General features: G+C 43.4%; 1 pseudogene across 1 annotated transcript; it reads right to left on the reverse strand.

Moving 5' to 3' along the window:
* Nucleotides 1-7,416: 7,416 nt before the first annotated feature.
* LOC149437863 (uncharacterized) lies at nt 7,417-21,654 on the reverse strand (annotated as a pseudogene). Its single transcript, XR_016307991.1, has 4 exons — nt 21,202-21,654; nt 16,414-16,537; nt 12,057-12,130; nt 7,417-9,212 (listed from the first exon to the last, which is right to left on the reverse strand). The product of XR_016307991.1 is annotated as an uncharacterized LOC149437863 (transcript).
* Between the last annotated feature and the right edge of the window lie 545 nt (nt 21,655-22,199).

The raw sequence follows: 22,199 nt of genomic DNA on the forward strand, positions 1-22,199 counted from the left end.
GTTGCTGCAGATTTGTCAGCTGCACATCTATGAACCGTTGATACAAAGCAGCATGGATCCATGATTTCATGTTTTTTACACAGAAACAATTCACCCCAAGCATGTTTTTTACACCAAATTCTGATCCCACCATCTGAATGTCGCATCTGAAACCCAGATTCATCAGACCAGGCACCATTTTCCAATTTTCTATTATCCAATTTTGGTGATCCTGTGCGAATTGTAGCCTCTATTTCCTGTTCTTAGTTGACAGGAGCGGCCCCTGCTGTGGTCTTCTGCTGCTGTAGCCCATCTGCTTCAAAGTTTCATGTGTTGTATGTTCAGAGATGGTATTCTGCATACCTTGGTTGTAACGAGTGGTTATTTGACTTACTGTTGCCTTTCTATCATCTGGAACCAGTCTGCCCATTCTCCTCTGATCTCTGACATCAGCAACGCATTTTCCTCCACACAACTGCTGCTCACTGGATATTTTCTCTTTTTCAGACCATTCTCTGAAAACCTTAGGAGAATTGTTTGTGCGTGAAAATCCTAGTAGATCAGCAGTTTTTTATATACTCACACCATTCCGTCTGGCACCAACAACCATGCCACATTCAAAGTCACTTGAATCCCCTTTCTTCCCCATTCTGCTTGAACTTCAGTAAGTCGTCTTCGCCACGTCTAGATGAGTAAAAGCATTGAGTTGCTGCCATGTGATTGGCTGATTAGCAATTTGTGTTACCAAGCGATTGAACAGGTGGAACTAATAAAGTGGCCGGTGAGTGTATTATTCAAAGGTTATCCTCATATCCTTAATGAATTCCGTAGTAGTCCATTAATAGTAGCCTTTTGCTTGTGGTTGTTTGGTTGTAGTATGTCTACTAGGACTCTGGATTTATGGGGTTCTTTGTAGGCCTTACATTTAGTAGTAATAAAGCCCCCCATTATTAGTCCTTCTAAGTTCTTGCAGTCAGTGGCGTATTTAGGTTTTGTGCTGCCCTAGGCAACACAAAATTTGGCGCCTCCCCACAGAAAGAGCCTGACATTGACCAAGAAAACCCCTGCCCTCCACCCAAGCCTTCCACTACCACTGCGCCCCATACATCAGCCACCATCCCCCATGGCGAGAGAGAGAAAGACACTCACCTTCACAGCTCCGGAAACCCACAGCCTCTCTCGGAACCCACCAGGTCCCCATGCCGCGTGTGTCCCTTCTTCCATCCCTTCTTCCAAGGGGCAGTGCTGCCCCCCCCTGAAAAATGCCGCCCTAGGCAAATGCCTTGTTTGCCTTGTGGTAAATACACTCCTGCTTGCAGTGCCCAATAACCACAAAGAATTTGCCAGTGTAAACAAAAAACAACACCTCTGCGCTCTATGACCCAGAACAAGGGTGTATAGATGGACCTGGAGCTTGTTCACCACCAAAGCATTACCGGTTGTGCGGCTCTAAACAAGCAGGGAAAGCCTGACCAATACTCTAAAGCGAAACAAAAAGAAAGTGCACCAACCTCGCACATTACCTCAGTAAAATGTGATTTTATTGAATTTGAAAATATACTCACAAACAGAGAAGTAAAACAAGCGTGTAAAGTCCTTAGCGAGACTTAAACAGTCGGAGACCAGCGCGAGTCTAACCACGAGGGAAGATTCTCAGAGTCAGGCTGATGCGTTTCGAAGGGAGTCCCTTCTTCACAGAGCTCTGAAACGCGTCAGCCTGACTCTGAGACTAAGGACTTTACACGCTTGTTTTACTTCTCCGTTTGTGAGTATATTTTCAAATTCAATAAAATCACATTTTACTGAGGTAATGCGCAAGGTTGGTGCGCTCTCTTTTTGTTTCGCTTTACCGCAAAGAATTTGTCTGGAAGAAATTCTCCAAAATTAGTGGAACATTGAACCTCTAATACGCGGTATGCACCTCGAACCTCTGATAGCGCCAAACCCGAACCTCACCCCTGATGAGGAAGTGTTGTGTGGAAGTCCAGTTGTCTGTTATTCAGGAATGTGTATGATGTGAGGACAAAGCTCAAGGACCAGATAACAGATTGTAAACCATTTACTGCAGGAGTTTCTGAAGTGTATTTCCCTCTTCCAGATACTTGATAGATCAGAAACCAACGGTTTTCACAGCTGATATATACGTACGATATGAGCTCAGTGGTGTTAGTCTCAGGCAGCTATTCTGGCCAATTTTATGATATTCCTTTATTTTCTATTCTATTCTATTTTTTGTTCTGTTTTACTCCATTATTTTCTATTCTAGTTTTCTAGTCTACTCTATTCTATTTAAATATATTCCATTCTAATATATTCCTATATTAGGACTAGCAACGCCACCATCAATCCCACCCCACACGCCAACGTCCTGGGTGTTACCCTGGACTCAAACCTTTCCTTCCAACCTCATGTCCAATCACTATCAAAATCATGCAGGCTCCACCTCTGCAACATCTCCAAGATACGTACATTCCTCACCCCAGGTACTACTAAACAACTCGTACACCCCCTGATTATCTCACGCCTGGACTACTGCAACTCCCTTCTCACTGGCCTACCCAAACAAATGCTATCCCCACTCCAGTCTATCCTGAACTCGGCGGCCAGACTCATCCACCTCACCAACCGCTCCACATCTGCCTCCCCCCTCTGTCATTCCCTCCATTGGCTCCCGATTGCCCAGCGCATCAAATTCAAATGACTAACTCTGACCTACAAAGCCATTCATAACGCCGCCCAAACTACCTAACCGACCTGATACCCAAATACTACCCTACCCGTGCCCTTTGCTCCTCACAGGACCTCCTACTCTCTAGCTCCCTGGTCTCCTCCTCCCACACCCGACTTCAGGACTTCTCCAGGACTTCCCCCATCCTCTGGAACTCCCTACCCCAATCCATCAGACTGTCACCTACCCTTCTCACCTTCAGGCGCACCCTGAAAACCCATCTCTTCAGGGAAGCCTACCCCAACCTCCCCTAACAACTGATCTCCTCCCACCACTCCATTCCCCACAGCCACTTCCTCCTGTACCACTATCCCCTCCTGCCTAGCTTTTAAGCTCGAAAGAGCAGGGCCCTCGAACCCCTCGTGTATTGTATTGTTACTGTCTTGTCTCATGTTCTGTCCCCCTCGCTATTGTACAGCGCTGAGCAAACCCTTTGGCGCTATATAAATACTGTGTAATAATAATAATATTTTCTATTCTGTTCTTTTATATTCTAGTCTGTTTTATTCTATTCTTTTCAAAGGTCAAATTTTGGAAGATGGCTATATTATAACACTAATACACACAGTAAGAAAAATAGCAATATGCTTACAGTATATTTAGAATTTTGCTTTCAAATTTGCTTTCCTTTTTTAATCAATTTGAATTTGATCCAAATTTCAGCTGAAATGTTGTTTCGTTATTTTGGATTCATTTAAATTTGTTACTATTGTAATGCAGGAATTTGGACACATCCGAATTTCGATTTGGAACAAAACGAACCGCACATGTCTAATGCAGATTGTGCAGCCATAGTCCACCATCGTCTCTGTCAGTAACCTGGTCCAGATTAATGGTGTTCAGCCAATGCTGCAGTGAGGACAGATAGACAGGAAACAGATGAGAGAAGCTGTGGGAAATCAGAAGCGCTGAGATGGGGAAATTTTTTTAAAAAAAGGATGAGCAGCAAGGTAACATGGCCAACAGCCACTGCGTTTGCTGCATTTAGACAGCCTTGACTCTTGTCTAAATTGTCCCTAGTATGTGTATGTATGAATGTGAGTTAGGGACCTTAGATTGTACACCCCTTGAGGGTTAGGGACTGATGTGAATGCACAATATATATGTAAAGCACTGCGTAAATTGATGACGCTATATTTACCTGGAATAAATAAATTAAACAAATAAAAATATGATGCGATAGCACAGGGGAGGGACGAAACATGTTGGGGGCATGGCTTGGATGAATCAAGCTAGGCCTGCTTTTACCTGCTAACCTCTTGGGCCAGGTAAGGTATGTGGAGGTCAGGCTTTATCTTCCTGTTTTGACAGCATGCTTTGGGACGGGACAAACCTTTCCCCAGCCTGCACCCTCACTAGTCAGCGCCATCCGATTTATCGGACCTTGTTAGCCTGAAAGGGACCATTAAGCTTTTATACAACCAGTTGCATTGGACAGGCAGCCAACATGACTTATTCAATTGAATGGAATCGTGCTGCAACCAAGTGCAATGCAGGCGGATGTGCTGGGCTGTCACTGGTTACAACAGACATACAGGTGACATATTGCCCTTGAGCTGCTTGTCAAATTCCTCAAAAAAGTAATCCATCATAGATGACTTTTCACACTGCTAATGTATAGAAGCCTTTAGGCACCTTTGACATGAACACACCCTAGTTTTCCTTTACTGAGTTGACATTACATATATTCTGTGTGTTTCTTCATTGTTTTACGGGACTTGATCTATCTTCCAGCTAATGAGGGAGGATCTCAGCTGTATTGATTACCCCCTTCTGATTGTGTCTAGAGAAGGGTTTATTAGTGAGAACAGCAATGTTTGTCTGCTGGGACTTTGTCTGACCCCAGAGACTCATAAAACGCGTGTCTGTAAAACGCGTGGAGAAAACTTTATTACCACAAGACCGGTATTTGCAGAGGTGACTCACCGAAGAGCTGTTTCAGATTTTAGGTCAACAAATTGTAAAATAATTCAATGTTTGTATAGCCTTATGCCGCCCAATTTAAACTATCACCTCCTTCCCATACAATCACACGGAAATGAGACTTTTACAAGTTCGAAAAAGAAACACATGAATTGTCACCCAGTAAAATAGCTGCTTTGTACAGCTTTACGTAGACTGAAACCAGAAACGGTCTATTCATTGAGCTACAGTAACTACGTCACATTGAAATCTGGGTGCTTGGGGTGGTATCAGGGGCGGACTGACCATTTGGAAACTTGGGCACTGCCTGAGGGCCCAGGGTCAGTAGGGGGCCCCATGAGATGCCACTGGTACCTTTTTCATAGGCTTTTTTGAGTTTGGGCAAGGACATAGGGGCCCCATGATCCCCTATTGCCCGGGGGCCCCATGAGTTGTTAGACCGCCCCTGGGTGGTATGCAGCATTGTGTATAAGAGGCCCCTTTCACACGGACTTGCCGCCTGCCCATTGTTCAGGCAGATCTGTAAACTTCTATTCTCCTCTATGGAACGGCGGTTGTAAATGGACATCTGTCCATTTCCACCCTTTGACATCCAATCCAATCTGCCAAAAAGAGATGGGGATCTGTTCCCCTGTCGTCCATTGGATTGGAATAGATGGCAGTCGGATGGAAATGAAAAGGTGGTATGAATCCAGCCAGCTGCCCATATGGGACAGTGGGCTGTGTCTGGTTCATTCTGCAGCAGCGGAGTGGACACGGACCTGTCATCCACTTGCTCAGTGGGGATCAGGGGAGAGATCCAATGCTGAGAAAGCAAGGGTCCATCCCATGTGAAAGGGGCCTTAGTGATGAGCTTGGGTTTGGACCGAACGAGGGTAAGCTGTCATTCCTGGGCCCATCAGCAGTGGTTGGAAGGTTTACAGCCTCACAGCTCTACATACTCTAAGGGGGATGCTCATGACATCAATAGCCTAATACCACAACATGGCCATTAGAGGGCAATGACATTGAACATTGAACTAATATGGCCATATTGGGTCAATGATGTTACAAGAATCCCTGCCCCATGTAAGTGCAACTTGGGCATGGATTGAGCCCAGGCTCATGACTAGAGAACCTCAATACTGCTTAAAACAAATCCCGAGTGTAAATAGTCCTGCTTCACTGATACTGCAGATACTGCATACTATTAAAGCAGAACTATGCTGCATCTGAACACCACAAACCTAAATCTCTATTTAATTCATTTAAAATACTCAAAGCAAACTCCCCCATCCATAAATCCATTTCTCCATGCTTTATTTTGCCGAGTAATCACTTTGAAAACAAACAACCCCCTTAGCATTTCTGGCCATGGCCAATTGAGTAAGGGCAGATGATTCATGTCACATTCACTTCCTGGAATCCATCTGTCCTTAGTTCAGGCATGCAGGAAGGAGGGTGTGGTTAGTTGAGCTAACGTCTCTGTAATCAGTGGAGCAGGGGTTGATTATCTAGGGCTGCTCAGTGTTTCCCAGGCAGCTGTTCTGTTACTTCCCCTTCATTCTCTTTCTCCATCTTAACCCTCTTCTTCCTCGCTACCTATTTCATGCTCTTATACAGCCTTTCCCAGTATTTATATCTCTTACATGAAGTCATAGTTCACGGTAGACCTCAATCAACACATCCAAACCCCACACACACTCACAACCAAAAGCCGACACCAATATGTTATCACTTTACTCACCCACTCATCCTACAAACTCCAAATATTCTCCTGGTAATCTATGAGGCCCTACCTCTTCCATTATCGATAACTAATAGTCTAAACCAGGGGTGTCCAAACTTTTTTCAAAGAGGGCCAGATTGGATGAAGTGAACATGGTGGAGGGCCGAACATTTGCCGAACATTCTTTGAACCATTACAATTAAATGCAAATAAATTATTTTATGCCAAGTTAATTGCAAACGACATACTTTTCATTTCATAACATTAAGATCAACTGACAGCTGAGTTTTTACAATGTATTGAAAATAAATTAAAAAAAAACTTACCTGCACTAATGTGAAGGGTGAAAAAGGTAGCTGGAGCTGAAGTCTCTGCTCGGCAGCCGGGAGGGGAAGAGAAACACACTTCACGCTGGAAGCCCGGCCCTGACGTCACCGCCCTCTGTCACTCCCAGCGCGGCGCAGTCACGCATGCGCACTGCTCTCAAGCAGAAGACTGTCTGCCACAGAAGGGAGGGCCGTGCGACAGCCGCATTTACACAGACCAGGGAGAACGCGCCGCAGTCAGGCATGCGCTCTCAAGCAGAAGACTGTCTGCCATAGAAGGGAGGGCCGTGGGAGGGCCACATTACACAGAGCAGGGAGGGCTGTTGGAGGGCCGTATTAAACCGACCCCCGGGCCATAAATGGCCCGCAGGCCGGACTTTGGACATGCCTGGTCTAAACACTACCAATACGGTAATAAATTATTGTAATATTGCTTTATTGTATTGCATTATAATATGAATCTGATTTGTGTTCCTTCTTTATATCGCTTGTATGGTCTACTCACCTGTATGACTTAAAAAACCCAATAAATCTTCTTTAAAAAAAAAAATAATAATTGACTAGATACAAAGTATACTTTTTATTCCATTTTTTGTTCAGATTAAAACACTAGTTATGACTCCGGTACAAAATATTGCAAAATTATTTACAAATCACATAAAGGCTTTTTTTTTGTTCAACAAAAATCAATGAAAACAAAAATTAATACAGATTTAAAAAAAAAAACGTTTAAAAGTGAATGGTTAGAAAAATAGAAATAAAAATAAACAACAGAAAAATATTAACTAAGGGGAGAAGGTGAAGAAGAAAATAATTAGGACAGATTTAGGTAAACTAAGGAGAAATTAAAGGGTTAAATAGGAACAAAAGACTATTTTTTTTTTTCAATTTTCAGGTTGGTTTAGCTGACATCGTATACAGATGGAGCTCATTCCTTTATTCTGCAGATGAATGAAAGAGTAAATGCAAAAGTAATGATGTTACATCTGGACAGTATTTATAAACACTGTGTATGATGGTCTATTTTTTTACAACAGTAGCTATTAAAGCTACTGAATTTCCACATGAATCCCCGGCTGCTGTTTTGACAGTTTGGAATTGCCAGGAAGTTTGAGGTGGTTGTGGCTTAATCGTTCTGCCTGGGCTTCCTCGTGCGGAGCGATGCGTCTCAGCCAATGGTCCCCTTTTCTGGCAAGTCTTCCAGCGCTCTGTCAAGGCAGGTATTAGAGCTCAAAAACAATCCTTCCCTGATATCCCAAACCACGAGTCGGAACTTCGTGTAGGGTGAAATGAATCAATCTTTATTAAACACAGCTCAGTATACACAGCTTCACCCCCACCAGACAGCCTGGCTCCGGGTTTTCCCCACCCACAACAAAATCCTACAACCAACAATACAGTATGAACTGTATAGAAATGAAAGACTACAAGGTCACATTTCCCTAAACAAAGTGTAGAATGTCTGTCTAGATAACAGCTGCTAAGCATATACAGCTTTACCAAGGGGAGAAAACTGAAATAGGGCAAAATGTTATCACAAAGGGACGGTTCATCACAGTGGTCGTTTTTGTTACCAGGCCACAAGGCCCAGCCAATGCACCTATGTGTGCTACTTTTCCTCGCCACGTTTGTCACCTTTCTCTTATTTTCTTGTTGCCTTTTTCACTCAGGATGGAGAGTGGGGCTCTTTGGGCCTACCCTGAAGTCTATGTGTGGACATTGGGTTCCTTCCATTCAACAGAGCCTCATCTAGTAATTGGTGATCAGCCGTGGCTGACCATGAGGAGAGGGGTCCACCAGGTCTTTTGGCTAGGTGGACCGAAGTGTGTCTTACCCTTACCTGGGGGGTCACGGAGGGGTCCTATTTCTTCAGGAGGTAGACCAGAAACACACCCTAAGTGCTTTTTTGTTCACAGGCACTTTGTTGGTTCACTGTTTAGTTTTTGCTCATTCCACCTTGGACATTAAAAATGAAAAATACTTTAAAGTTATTAAATACAGGAATGGTCGGCATTGTCCAACTTTCCCATGACTTCCTAGAAAAACCACGTTCTCCTTTTTCTGCGTTTCGAGTTTGAATGTTTGGAGGATCTCTGCTCTTGTAATCTCTGGGCTCCAAACTCTTCCTCCAGTTTCCTCATTTCCTCTTGAAACTTTCTTTCATTCTCCTGAAACTTTTCCTCATATTGTTCTCTTTGGTGTCTCAACTCATCCTCCAGCTTGCTTTGTTCCTTGAGAGACTCCATCTCTGACCGCTGGAACTGAATTTTCAGTTCGTTGTGGTGAATGTATTGAAGAACAAATGTCTTCCGCTCTGTCATCTCCTCCTCGGGGTTCCGCGGCTGGCCCACCTGGAACTCTACATCTTTAATAACGTCATAGAGTAACCTCAGGACTTCCTGGTGTTTTGAGGCTGACTGTCTGTGGTCATCGAGGGTATAATTTTCCAGGGCAAATATCCTCTCCACCCCCAGTTTTCGGAATTTCCTGGTCACATCTGTAGTCTTTTCACTGGATTTATGGGTAAGAACAACGATTGGGTACACCCCTGAAGTAAACAGGAACTGGTCATTTGCATATCTCATACAGTTATTATTTATTTCAAGAATATTACTAAAATGAATTTTGTAGGAGGTTGGTAACAAAATTATCTTCCTTGGCTGTGAAATACTCTAGGTGCACCTCATTACTTATTCTTTTATATAAAACATTTTTCAACTTACGGATAATGCTACTATATTATGAGCTGTAGGGATAACTTTTACTAGCAGGAGTTCCCTAAGAACATGAAAGGTATTTTGTGGGTTCCTCAGGGGTAAAAAAGTTGAGAAAGGCTGTGTTTACAGTTACATCTATAATAAAATAAAAATATAAAATAAAAATACTGGTATACTATTATTATGTACTATACCAAAATTATTTTTACAGAGATATCTAGTGAAATAGTTGAGTTTTGAGGCACCCATACTTGGATATAAAGGTTATCTGGGGAGTATCTACAGAATACTTTCAGAATTCTCTCATCAACCTCCTACAAAGTCATTTTAACTGTTTGCTAATTAGAAACAAAAGAAAGAAAATAAATGACATCTTCTTTACCTTATAGACTGGGTCGTGTTGGAGGGTTTGGGCTCCTAACTGGCCAAAATGACCAAGTCCCAAGCCACCTTACTAAAATATGTGACTGATGGGACCTCTAAATGGAGTTACGAGTCCACAAATTTAGTATGACTTAAAGTGGTTCTAAAGCCTAAAGGTTTTTCACCTTCCTTGAATTCCTTGAATTCTATGGTGAAAAACCTTCTGTGCTGCAGGATTTCCCCCAGCCCCCCTATATACTTACCTGAGCTCGATCTTATCCAGCGATGTGTACGAGAGCAGTGGCTCTAGCCCAGCAATGGGCAAACTACGGCCCGCGGGCCGTATACGGCCCGGCGGACCTTTTAATCCGGTCCGCGGAGTGTGATACATTGGCTGTCAGGATGTGTGTAGGCGGGGCAGCGTGACGAACGAGAGGGGAGCTAGGCTCCTCTCACAGTCCGCCCTGAAGACCGGAACGGCGCGGGAACACGGCAAGAGGAACGCGCGGAGCAAAGGTAAGTGAATTGACACAGGGGGGACTTGGCTTACTACTTGGGGGGGGAATAGTACTATGGGGGATGAAATAATATGGGGAATGAATTACTATAGGGGGGATGAATTACTATATGGGGGATGAATTACTATGGGGGATGAATTACTATATGGGGGATGAATTACTATGGGGGATGAATTACTATGGGGGATGAATTACTATGGGGGATGAATTACTATATGGGGGATGAATTACTATGGGGGATGAATTACTATATGGGGGATGAATTACTATGGGGGGATGAATTACTATATGGGGGATGAATTACTATAGGGGGGATGAATTACTATATGGGGGATGAATTACTATGGGGGATGAATTACTATATGGGGGATGAATTACTATGGGGGATGAATTACTATGGGGGATGAATTACTATATGGGGGATGAATTACTATATGGGGGATGAAATACTATGGGGGATGAATTACTATATGGGGGATGAATTACTATGGGGGATGAATTACTATTTGGGGGATGAATTACTATGGGGGATGAATTACTATATGGGGGATGAATTACTATGGGGGATGAATTACTATATGGGGGATGAATTACTATGGGGGATGAATTACTATGGGGATGAATTACTATATGGGGGATTAATTACTATATGGGGGATTAATTACTATGCTTACTATGGGGGAATATTACTATACTTACTATGGATGACACATACACATCATTCATCTACTCTTGGTCCGGCCCCCAGGTCCAATATATGAACCCATTGCGGCCCTCAAGTCAAAAAGTTTGCCCACCCCTGCTCTAGCCGATGTCTCCCTCCTGACTGGGCAGTTTGATAACAGCGGGAGCCATTGGCTGACAATCAAATGCTGTGATGAGCGAGCGGCGGGCAGGGCTGAACAATGGACAAGGACAGGGCAGCTTAGGAGCAAACCCGAAAGAGTGCCACCATGGAAAGCTGCTTTCCATGGGAGCACCCGTCAAAGAGGAGCCTGGACTGCCAGAGGGGGACCTCAGAGGAAGAGGATCGGGGCTGCTCTGTGCAAAACTATTACACAGAGTGGGTATGACATGTTTGTCACTTTAAAGAAGAACTAAAGACAAAACATTTTTTTAACCCTTTGGATAGAGCAAAGAAGGGTTATAACCCCTGTCAGATTTTTTTCACCATCTGTGTCCCATTGGGGAGATTAACCATCACTTTCTGACCTATAAGTAAACAGGAAGTGAGAGGAAATTTTTGCAAATTAAGAGAATCCCTTTGGCCTCCCCCAGGCCACCGGAACTAGTGTCCCCATCGGGAGACTTCCCCTCAGGGAAGACTTACTTTTCTGGGGGCAACTCAAAATTTTGGATTTTTTATTTTGCTTTCACTTTCAATGATAATGGTAAACAGGAGCAATGGAGAGGGTGAATTTCCCTAACAAGGGAACAGACAGCAATAAAAACCTGGCAGAGGGTTCTAATCCATCTCCACTCCATCCAAAACTAAAAACAAAAAGTTTGGCCTTTGGTTGTACCTTAACTAGGACTTCAGTGCAAGCTGCTGTTCACCAGGTCCATCTTGCTGTCTTCATTGGGGTCACACAAAATGCCTATATCTATCCCATTATAATCAGGCATCAGAACTGAGCATAAACATTTTTTATTTAGTGAAGCTGTAAACATCAGACGATAGAGAGTTCATGAGGAATATTTATTATCACAGAGATTCCATTCCTTGGAGGTATCCCCCAAATATTTTGCCCTCCACCCCATTTTGTTGAAATCAGTTATTGAATGGTGTATTACCTGTGAGATCTCTGGCTGTGACAATCAGCTCCAACAAATCATTTTCTTCTTCTGCACAAATTCCTTTCTTTGCACTGCACAGACAGAGTAGTATATAGTATGGTGACCATTAAATGTTGTATGACTGTAAGCATGAATAAAAGTAATACAGCATATCTCCAAGACTTGTATAAATAGATCTTTACATGTATCTGCAACTCATTGCTACATTCTTTACATTCTATGGCTGGAACCCTGGAACCCTGCACACACAGGGGCAGACATTTCCTTTGTGCACAAGGACCTTCTGTAACTCAGGGACCATTGATGCTTGTGAAAGAAAAGTGCAGCGCTAAAATATTGAGAAATAATTACACCAAATAAAGGAAATAAATAAACATATAGTTCAGACAGTCAGGGGACAGTCAGGGGATGGGCGAAGACTTCACTTATGACGAAACGCGTTGGGTGGGGTTTCCGGCGGTGACAGTATCACGCACGTGGATCGCTATTGGATAGGGATAGATGTCATGCTCGCAGCTGGCCACAGGAATGCCGCTTCGGAGAATTTGTATTGCTGGATATGCCTGTTGACATCCCTTTTTATTGTGAGTGTCTCTGTAAGGGAATTCCCATGAGACGGCTGGTGAATAGACGTGCGCATGTGCACAGAAATGCACGATCATGCACACGCACATGCACGCGCACGGTGAAGATTGGTGCCAGACGGACTATTTAAGAGGTGCCTATGCCTGTGCTGATTGCTGATTGGTCTTCAGCTGTTCCCTGTTTCCTGCTTGTTCCTGTGTGATTTCCTTGTTGCTGACCCAGCTTGTTCCTGACCTGACTCTGATTACTCTCCTGCTTGATACTGGTTCCTGACTTCAGCTCTGCTCCTGACTTTGGCTTGCTTATGATTTGGTATCTCGCTGTCCCCCCTTTGATGACCCTGGCTATTCCTTTGACATTGCTGCTGTCTCCCATCCCAGCTTCCTGCCTTGCTCTGGTGACCGCCTGGCAATCTACCATACCAGCTCTGCATATTACTACGGTGCCTGAATCGGAGGTTCATCGGTCTTCCAAAGTCTCCAACTACAAGAGCTGCAAACAACATCTGCTGGCGCTCTTGTCCCCCTGGTCCCTAGACACCCTCTGTTCCACTTCCAGTGGGGACAGGGCTAGTGACACAAGTGAGGCCAACCTCGTCATTTCAGTCTCCAATCAGGTACGTCAAAGTCTTTCACTTTTATTGAAATTTATTACGCGGTTTTACACTATAGAGGTGTTCTATATTCCACCTCGGAGCAATCTTTGGCAGCTATCTTTCTTCCCGAGTGTCAGTTGGAGGAGATATCATCCCGGAAATGACACTGTTTTTTGAACAAGGGCTGTATGACTTACTGCCTGTTCATGCAGGGGTCACTGCATTCTGCTAAGAAGCCACAGTTGTGTTTCTTCTCGGATTGTGGGCTCTCCTTGAGCACCTTCTCACCTTCTCCTCTGCACTTTTTGTGGCATTGTCTCGCTAAGAAGATTATATTATCACACAAGCACTATATTGAACTTTTAATATTGTTTTTTACACTTTTTTGTGTTTTTTGTGATTCATCTACATTATTTATTTCATTATTTCGTATAGTCATGTATTAATATTTTTATTTCACATGCATCTTTTTCAGTTTTATGAATCTGGACTCATTGTGCTGGCAGCTTTTTATGTTTTTTTTCCCTAGCGCAGTGTTTGCTCTTTTTTTGTTTGATATATTCCATTGATGCTTGATGTGGGTCAGATGGGTACTGAGACCCCCCTCCACTGTCACATATTCTTGGACATAAATCAACACATTCTAAACACATATTTTTGCTTGGTCAGTAGTTCAATAGGGGAATCCAAAAATTGTTCTTGCAGACCATTCCATGGCAACTTTGTTCCTAGCTGTTCACAAGCATAGTATTGCAGACATCCTATCTTCCTGGATGGTGAACCTTCTGAAGGGAGAAAGTCTAAGTGGGGTTCTAAAAATGTAATTACCAGCAGTGACCTGCTAATGATATCAAATAAACACTTCAATATGCACAAACTTCAAAAAGTTTACTAATTCCACCATAATCTGAGCTCCAATTCATTGCATGGAGTAATACCAGTGGAACCAGAATTTTACAGGCCATCTAACAAGGTCAGTAAAGAATGCACTTTATGGAGCCAATCCTGTGGGCCAGGGTATTGACCCTTCCTGGAGAACTTGATGACAATTTCATATATATATATAATTTATAGTGTAGTGCTACTCCCGTAGGAGCTGCGGGAATTCCATCCAAGTCTTCCCCAAAAGCTTTGCCCCACAGCCAGGCACATAGGCTCATTCACACGTTTCTTCAATGACCAATCTAGGGGTGTTGGTTTTATTGTTTTTAATTTTGAAGAACTTGGATAGGGATGAGGGAATAGGTGGGATACTCCAAAAACAAGAACTATGTACAGTTGAGGACTTTAGGTATTTTTTCGGATAAGCTATGATGAAGTCCGTGCTTGAAATAAACAGTAGACTTCAGTTTTAAGGCAGCAGTAGTAGTAGTAATAGCAAACTAAAGCAAAGTCCCTTGAAGTAGGAGATTAAATGGACAAAGCTCTTCGGAACACCAGCCACTGTCCCCTTTGCTAGACCTGTACCTGACTTCCTAGCATCAGAGGGGTCCTAGTAGCATAAAGTCTTTAAGATCCTTTAGAGGTGTCTGTACTCACAAGGCCCAAGAGCAGATGGACACCTTCCTCTTCCTTCCTCTGTGATACCAGACAAGATCTTCAGTAGATGGCCCTTCAGTCAGCTTTAGCAGTACTCATGTCTCAACATTTAGGCTCTGAGGTTGTCCACCTGAGGCCTATGGCAGTAGATAAAGCAACATTGCCTGGGAAGGCAGCATTCACCCTCCAGGCTGGACCAATCCTATACCTGAAAGACCCAGAGCTCAGTGTGCTCACTGAATATATACAGTTACCCAGCATGCCATCAAAAACTGGCTCTCTGGGATAGGCCAGAGCTGCATCCATATTCTTGATGCCATCTGATTAGCTCCACACCTATTATTATTCTTATCATTATACAGTATTTATAAAGCGCCAATAGTTCGCTCAGCGCTGTACATTACAAAGGGGGACAGAACATGTGACAGAACAATACCAATACAATGCAAAACATGAAGGGATCGAGGGCCCTGCTCTTTCGAGCTTACAATCTAGGAGGGAGGGGATGGTGGTACAGGAGGAGATAGCTGTGGGGGATGGAGTGGTAGGAAGAGTGGAGGAGGTCGGCAAGTTAGCAGGGGGTGGGGTAGGCTTCCCTGAAGAGATGGGTTTTCAGGGTGCGCCTAAAGGAGAGTAGAGTAGGTGATAATCTGATGGGTTGGGGCAGGGAGTTCCAGAGGATGGATGACACCCTGGAGAAGTCCTGTAGGCGGGCATGGGAGGAGGAGACCAGGGAACTAGAGAGAAGGAGGTCTTGTAAGGAGCGGAGTGTGCGTGCTGGGCGGTACTTGGATATTAGGTCAATGATGTAGTTCGGGGCAGTGTGGTGGACAGCTTTGTACGTCAGCGTTAGGATTTTGAATTTGATCCGTTGCGCAATCGGAAGCCAGTGGAGGGATTGGCAGAGGGGGGTGGAGGACACTGAATGGAGTCCAGTGGAGGGATTGGCAGAGGGGGGTGGCGGAAACGGAGCGGTTGGAAAGGTGAATGAGTCTGGCAGCCGTATTCAGGATGGACTGAAGCGGGGATAGCCAGCGGCGAGGCAGGCCAGTGAGGAGGGAGTTGCAGTAGTCGAGTCGTGATATGATGAGGGAGTGGATGAGCTGTTTAGTGGTTTCTGGGGTTAGGAACGTGCGGATTTTGGCGATGTTGCGGAGGTGGAGTCGCACGAGTTTGTTAAAGATTGGACTTGGGGCTGGAAGGATAGGTTGGAGTCCAGAATGACACCAAGTACTCCAATTACACCAATTATCCAGAAACTTTTCAAGCTCTCTGCATGCAGAGGGAGTTATCAACCTGGCTGTAGCTGATCACACTGAGCAGACCTACCTAGCAGAACACAGCAGTGTGCAAGTTACGCATTTACCTAACAACAATTACAACCTCCCTGACTACAGCATGAAAACTAAATTTACCTATCAAGAAAACACATTTGACTTTATGTATCTATCTAGGAAGGTGCTATAATAGAAAGAAAAAATACTATATGAAAGCATTTAAAATATATGATTTTTACCTGCAAAAGTTATGGCAGGTTTCTTTAAGTTTTATGTTTTTTGTCAGCCTAGAATAGAAGTTATTGAAAGCAGAAATCACCCTTGACCTGATTGGTCCTTACCACTTTATATGCCTTACCTGTATATGAATATTGGAACTATAAAATCGGACACTTTCACTGAATTGTCAGCTTCCACAATTCTGTTTGCAAGTCCGAAGCCTTCATTCCACTCCACTGGGGTGTCCAGAGGAAGTAGATTCCCTACAAGAAGGAGAGACACGTCATGTACAGGATTACTGCCAAACATCAGAGTTCATTTCTGCATAGTTCACAAACTAGATGATAATATTGTATGTTTATTTGACGTTACTATTCCTCCTTCCTCCAGAACCTTCTATGGCACTTTAAGCTCTAGACCGGCAAGTCTATCACATCGCCAATTTAAACTTTTATTATGGATCATTTCAGCCACCAAATAAAACATTGCCAAATAGATCAAGCCATGATCCACAACAAAATGGAAGCTATCAGCCAAGATACAATTCCTAAATATGAGAAATGAAGGTGTCCTTGGGTGATGCATTACCTACCCCCTAATTTTGACAAATCTTTGTTGCTGCCTTGGTAGTCCTTCTCTGAAGACACACATCCAATATACGCCTCACGTGCTTGTAGTCACATCATCCCCCAGGGATCCCTCCATTCTATACTTTATTCTTGACCCATATTTTTCTTCCCTTTCTCTGCTCCTCTCTCTTTTGCTCCTCCCTTTCCCTTCTCATTTTTTTTCTTTCCTTTTGGCTCAGGTTGCAGTAATTGCACCTATTCTATTCAGATTCACAGCATTATGCCCCTATGCCCTCACAAGCCCATTCGGTTAGCCTTCCAGTCTTCCCACTATACCTGTGTTTACCATTATCTGCACTAGCTGATTACTAACTCTTATTTATTTATTTCATGTACTTATATAACACCATCAATTTACACAGCACTTTACATATATATTGTACATTCACATCAGTCCCTAACCCTCAAGGGGCGTACAATCTAAGGTCCCTAACTCACATACTAGGGACAATTTAGACAGGAGCCAATTCACCTACCAGCATGTCTTTAGAGTGTGGGAGGAAACTAGAGTACCCAGAGGAAGCCCATTTAGGCACAGGGAGAACATGCAAACTCCAGGCAGGTGGTGCTGTGGCTGGGATTTGAACCAATGACCTAATGCTGTCAGGCAGATGTGTTAACCATTTAGCCCCGACTCTTGAGCTACACTTTTGTTGATGGTATTATGTTATGATCTTGCTCCGCTATCATCGGGTAAAGTCACAGCTGATGTATGTATGTTGGCATCATCTTATGTATGCTTTTATTTTGTTGTGTTTTTGTGCTCTCTTCGCCTTTTCCTTATTTCTTTTTTGTGCTGTACTGTATTATACTCTGTCTGTGTTTTACTAGCCCTCGGCTGGCACATACTCTATGGATATCCACACTGCTAGAGTCTTCCATGATTAATGAAGCATCCTATACTGGGCAGTAGATGGGAGGGCCTGGCAGCGATAGCCGTACCCTATACTGCCCCCCTGCGGGTCACAGAAGTATTGCAGCAACTCTGCATTCCCCTGCTGATGCTGTTGGAAGGCAGCTGGACTCTAAGGGGTTTATTTACTAAAGCTGGAGAGTCCAAAATCAGACTCCCTTCTGCATAGAAACCAATCAGCTTCTAACCTCAGCTTGTTCAATGAAGCTTTGGCAATGAAACCTGGAAGCTGATTTCTATGCAGAAGTGAGTCTAATTTTGGACTCTCCAGCTTTAGTAAATAAACCCCTATAGGTCTGGGTGAGCTGCGGTTTGGACCCCACAGTGCATAGCTTGTTTACATGTTCTCTACAGTATACATCAGTCTGGGAGAATCATTGCATCACTATTGCTGCACACTATGCATTATCCTGCTGTATAGAGGATATATACACTCTCCGGCCACTTTATTAGGTCCACCTTGCTAGTACCGGGTTGGACCCCCTTTTGCCTTCATTCTTCGTGGCATAGATTCAACAAGGTGTTGGAAAAATTGCTCTAAGATTTTAGTCCATGAGTTACTGTTGCCTTTCTATCATCTGGAACCAGGCTGCCCATTCTCCTCTGACTTCTGACATCAACAAGGCATTTTCCTCCACACAACTGCCACTCACTGGAGATTTTCTATTTTTGAGACCATTCTCTGTAAATCCTAGAGTTGGCTGTGTGTGAAAATCCCAGTAGATCAGTTTTTTAAATAGTCAGTCAAGCCCGTCTGGCACCAACAACCATGCCACGTTCAAAGTCACTTAAATCTCCTTTCTTCCTCATTCTGATGCTTGGTTTGAACTTCAGCAAGTCGTCTTCACCACATCTAGATGTCTAAATGCATTGAGTTGCTTTCATGTTATTGGCCGATTAGCAATGTGTGTTACCAAGCAATTGAACAGGTGGACCTAATGAAGTGACAATTGAGTGTAGTTTTGCACTATCCTCCATCATTCTGGACTAGTTTATTTGCTACATTTGACTGGATGGTGTGAATCAGCCACCAGGCTGCAATGAGTCTTTGTTCTACTGGCCTGTTATACAGTAGATTAGTTGGGTATTCAGTTACCCCTTGTTCGGGTAATAGGTCACCCCTTGACTGAGATTTGTGTGGATGCTGCCTGCCACGGGAGCATCATCTGTTCTCTTGTCACTCCGCTTGTTTGTTGGACTTCCAGCTTTACTTTACCCCAACAGCCAGGCTGCCCCCACCCGGCAAGACATTTCTAGTCTATTAGATTCAGTGGGCAGTGTGAGGCATGTGTATGTGTGGGCGTGTGTATGTGTGGGCGTGTGTATGTGTGGGCGTGTGTATGTGTGGGCGTGTGGGCGTGTGTATGTGTGAGCCTGTGTATGTGTGGTCGTGTGTATGTGTGGGCGTGTGTATGTGTGGGCGTGTGTATGTGTGAGCGTGTGTATGTGTGGGCGTGTGTATGTGTGGGCGTGTGTATGTGTGGGCGTGTGTATGTGTGGGCATGTGTATGTGCTGGTTGAACAGCTGTAGTGGTGATGAGACAACGTTGTCTTTTTTATTTTAGTGTGGTTGTGGTCAGTGGGGTCTTTTATGCTCTTTTGTGTAATTTTATATATTTTTATACTTTTTTTAATAAAGCCTTGTACTATATTTTCTGCATGGTCCAATTAGTAACATCCTTTCAGGCTTTTGTCAGCCCACGTTGGGTTGTGTCTTTTACTGTATCTGAACTCACTTCTATCTTGTTTTAACATTAATAAACTAGTTTGACAAGAAGATAACATTGTACGCATAGTCAAACGAAGGTCAAAAGCAGGGGTGGACTGACCATTTGGAAACTCGGGCACTGCCTGAGGGCCCAGGGTCAGTAGGGGGCCCCATGAGATGCCCCTGGCATAGGCTTTTTTGAGTTTGGGCAAGGACACAGGGGCCCCATGATCCCCTATTGCCCGGGAGCCCCATGAGTTGTCATTCCACCCCTGGTCAAAAGTATCCTTTAGGCACTTAAATTCACTTGTCTTCACTCCTTCAAGTTCTTTGTTGTCCAAATCACTGGGAGCCACACATCTGTGACTCCTGAAGTGTCTTGGCCAAGTTCTACTGCACAAGGACACCTCAATCCCTATTTGTTCTTATGGAAAGGGCATCCATCTTTGAGATGAAAGGTTAAGGGCCTTTTCCTTAGAAATGAATGGACATCTCAATTCTCATGGATGGAAGGCGATGGGCTCAGCTGGGAGACTTTTGAAGGGTGACTATGTGGTAAATGCAAAGCTTAAGGGGATAATGAGGGAACTTTTAAAGGATAACTTTACAAAAAGTATAATTGAAGATATGGACACACAACCGAATGACAGAGGGAATGCTAGCAGGAGGAGCTTCGGGGATTAAGTTGAAAAACAAAACTTTTATTTCTTTGCTTTGGACTATTATGTACCATTCCCTGCTTTTCCATGTCTATATTGCATAGATAAGAGGAGGCTTTACTAATGTGTGTATACTATCAAGTGCTGCTTTGGATTTTCCCACTCACCCACCCCGTTCTGCCCCACTTTCATGTATTGTTTCTGTGTTGTATCGAACTACATCATGTTACTATTGTTCTGTAGTACGCTGACATCTAGTAGAAATTTTTGGCCACTAATTGTTTACTGTGTGATTTTGGTTACTCTCTCTGTCCTCTCCTCATGTATTAGGAAAGCGATTCTCTTCTTACATTACAAAACACTGGAAATCCTCTGTACTGAAATTAGCTGAAGTAAAATTGAGTCTGATTCAAGTTCTTTGAATAATTGAAAAATTAAGCTGCCCATGGATGGTCCCAAGTCAGCAGCAGACAATACTGTCCGGACGAACATGGTCGAAGGAGGTATGTTAATGCATAAAATGAAAACAGAACTATGCCCACAATAAAATGAAAAAAAAATAGCCTACAAGAGAGTGAGATTCCCCTACAATGGCCACTGCAGGTGTGCATATCTAAAAACTCAAGTAACAAGAACTAACCACTGAAGTTCCCAGAAGATGGAAGAAAATGTTAGTTTTGCTCTCTATTATCCATTAACCAATAACATATTTGTTTTGGGTATACTGATTTTTAGGACTGTAAAACACAAAAAATAATTTTGTAGATTGTTAATCTTGGGAGTATCCTATTGCTTAGGGACTTGGAATATATTTCAGAAGAGTTTTTTTTTCTTTTGGACCAACTGTGAGTTTATGGCCTGTGGATGCAAGCTATTATTTTTTTTTACTTCTTCCATTGGTTAAACTCAATGGACATTTGTCTTTATTCAACCAAACTATGTAACTATGAAAGTTAACCTAAATACATAACATTTTTGTAGCACATTTCCCATACATCTGTTTTTTTTTGTAACTTACCAAGCTGAGCAAAAATTTCCCCAGTCTCGTAACTTCCCATTTTGGAGAATCCACGATTGTCAACAAGAGTGATGGTTTGCGTAAGCGGATAGGTAATTCTCACCATTGTGTGCCCTTCATCATCATCAGAAGCCTTGGCGATGTTGCTGTACCCTCTGTCATCCCAGACATACTTGCAGGTATTGATGAAGGAGGATTTTCCATGACCCAGAAAGCCAAAAAGTTGCATAATGACTCGCCGGAATCCTTGGCTTCCTCGCTTACATTTCTGAAAAGAGAAACTTCCAATGAGGTCTCTGAGCTCAGCATTGTTCATAGTTGTGTCTCTGTCTTTGTAGAGTTTGTGACAGATGTGGCTCTACTGAAACGGAGTGAAATTTTGTTAACACCAGGAATAGTTCAGCAATCCAACATTTATTAGCTGGAGTATTAAAATAATGTTCAAAGCTTGCAATGAGGGAAAGTGTAGGATCAGAGAAGTCTTCAATATCTGTCTTGTAACTAACAACTTCAAGTAGATTCGTATTCTGCAATGAGCAGCATGACTAGCTAAGAAACTCAATAAAAGTGGACAAAGATCAGCAATAATATGCAAAGTATTATGAGTAACTTAGATAAACCAGGCTTTTAAAACCTGGCAAGATGCAACAACTGGTTGCTGCAGATATCTTTGACAGTCTTTTAATTGATTTATGTGTATTTGGGAGTTCCATTGAATATTGGGCACATGCCTTATAGTAGGCCATGATTTGTGCCTGACATGGAGCTAAGCAATTCCCTCTTGCAGAGAATAGGGCAGTACAGTGGCTAAATGGTTAGCAATTCTACCTGGAAGTACTAGGGTCATTAGTTCGAATCCCAGCCACGGCACCTCCTGCCTGGAGTTTGCATGTTTTCACTGTGCCTGTGTGGGTTTCCTCCGGGTACTCCAGTTTCCTCCCACACTCCAAAGACATGCTGGTAGGTTAATTGGATCCTGTCTAAATTGGCCCTTGTAT

The sequence above is a fragment of the Staurois parvus genome, unplaced genomic scaffold (genome assembly GCF_062004578.1).
Source record: "Staurois parvus isolate SC_StPar_1 unplaced genomic scaffold, SC_StPar_1.0 ptg001252l, whole genome shotgun sequence".
NCBI classification, from domain to species: domain Eukaryota; kingdom Metazoa; phylum Chordata; class Amphibia; order Anura; family Ranidae; genus Staurois; species Staurois parvus.